Source organism: Phragmites australis, chromosome 16, assembly GCF_958298935.1.
Source record: "Phragmites australis chromosome 16, lpPhrAust1.1, whole genome shotgun sequence".
NCBI lineage: Eukaryota > Viridiplantae > Streptophyta > Magnoliopsida > Poales > Poaceae > Phragmites > Phragmites australis.
In genome coordinates this window covers 8,811,487-8,813,783 of record NC_084936.1, presented here as the reverse complement: position 1 = coordinate 8,813,783, position 2,297 = coordinate 8,811,487, and the positions used below count along the sequence as shown (strand labels likewise).

General features: G+C 43.7%; 1 pseudogene; it reads left to right on the top strand.

Moving 5' to 3' along the window:
- Positions 1–1,466: 1,466 nt before the first annotated feature.
- Positions 1,467–2,055, top strand: LOC133895037 (agamous-like MADS-box protein AGL29; annotated as a pseudogene).
- The last annotated feature ends 242 nt before the right edge of the window (positions 2,056–2,297 follow it).

The window sequence follows — 2,297 nt, the reverse complement described above, 5'->3', positions numbered from 1 at the left end:
GAACATGACCTCTACCCAGATGGACACCATCGGCAACAGCCACCATCGTGGCATGCACCTCAGTCGTGCCCTAAGCCCTCCTGTCAAGGCCACGTCCATGGCCGTATGCGGCTACATGCCCTGGCACATTCTGAAACCACTGCTGTGGCTGATGTACATGTCACACTTATGCTCCCTCACTAGCACTGTTATCTTGTCACAACTCTGAACATCTCCATCAACCTCCGAGTCCACTATGACTTTTGCCATCACCACTCCACCTTGAGCATGCAACAACCGTTCCGATATGGATTGATTGTCTATCCATCAGATCGTGAATCGAAATTGCCACACTCATGTGTAACATTTTCGAGCAGCACTGTCAAAACTGGCCATCACATCTGATCGACCCCTATCAAACAGTAGCCTCCAGCCACCATTAACCTAATCTCCACGTCTGGACGAATCCCCATTGATGCAACTCATCGGATGATTCAAGCCGCCATACTCGAAATGTCTAAATCCACCGATTGAAACGTCGATTGCCACCGTGCTCCAACTTGAGCCATGTGGAGCATCTCCTCTCGTGCCTCCACATGATCTTTCTCCATAGATCTGACTTTGATACCACTTGTTAGTAAATTAGTCCGTGGAAGCGATCTACTGAGACAAACAATGCAAGATCACAGATGACACCAGAAGCACGATATTTATTAGAGAGATTCAGCCAAAGCCTACATCCCTGGGGCATGATTACAGGTGCTACTACCCATAGTTACAACACTGCCTGCTCTATCATTATGGTAGAACCGCCTCCGTCGCCAGCGCACCTGTTACTATGTTGTCATAGTTACAACAACGGTCTTGCCCAATATTTCTAACACAAACTCTATCCGTAACTACCTAATACAACTCAAGCCCAATATGCAACCTATATGTACACATATTTGACACGTATTCTAACAACAAATATGAAAGTGGATGCTCTGTCGTTCCATATTACATAACGAGCTTTCTACCTGGTTGCATATTTGAATTTTTTTTTTGAGTCTCAAGCTTTCAACATAAAGCAATTATCTTATGGATGCTTCATAATAAGCAAATCTTTGTGTTACATTCCAGCTAGCGCACATCTTATAGGACTCTTGGTGTGTCCATTTCATTCTTCACACCTTAATTAACTTTGGTCGTCTATTTATTTCTATAAGAGTCGATTCTAAAGATGCCACCCTTGGACTAAGATCCTCATTAGTTTATACATTAAAATGCTTCTATTTAACCAATACATTCCTATTAAATTAGCATGGTGTCCAGCTAAAAATGACCAATAGTACACCATGCATTCACACCAAACCAAACTCATGTTCCTATTACATCTCTATATAAACTCTTGTGCACCATCCCATCTCACCATATAATCTCAATCTATGTACTATTCTAGAATACATACATAACCAAGAAACAATATATTACCAACTAGCCAGGTGATGGTGAAGGCTAAGCTGACCAAGGGTAAACAAAAGATTGAGATCAAACCCATCCAAAACATGGAGGCGCGTCAGGTATGCTTCTCCAAGCGCCGTCCAAGCCTATTCAAGCAGGCTAGCAAGCTTTCCACCCTATGCGGTGGAGAGGTTGCCATTGTCATATTCTCCCCTAGTGGCAAGTCCTATTCCTTTGGCCATCCCTTCGTTTGCTCTGTTGTTGACCGCTTCCTCACTTTATGGGCTTCACATGGACCTTCCATGGGTGGTCGAAACTATGGTAGTGATAGGTTGACAGGTACAAGCCATGAGATGAATCAATAGCTTGTGGAGTTACAACAGTCAGTGGAGGCCAAGAAGCGGAGGAAAAAGAATGTGCAAGAGGCGATTGAAAGGGAGAGTGGGGGATGTGTGATGCAACATTTGATGTCTGATGTTGGGATATTAGGGCTACATGAGTTGGTGGAGTTTGAAAAGGAGCTCATTGCAATACAAGGAATGCCCAAGAGGAAGGTCCATCAGGTGCTGCAAGATGCTAAGCAAACAAAAAAGACTACCACCACAATCTCATATGCATATGTCACTGTCCTAGCAAGTTTTGTTTGGTGGTCAGAGGGGCAGACCCATGTATACCACTCTTCCAAGTTCTAGCAATGGGCCGCACGAGGTGCTTCAGGTCAACTCTTTGCTGCGTTGTTCCCTTGGTGGCCTTGGAAATCGCTTCAATGGTCAGTTTGGAGGCTAATGGCTATGAATGAACTGATCATTCATAATATAATCCAAATCTAGTAGTATAAGCATTTTATCATTTCCAATGCTGGATAGATATAATCT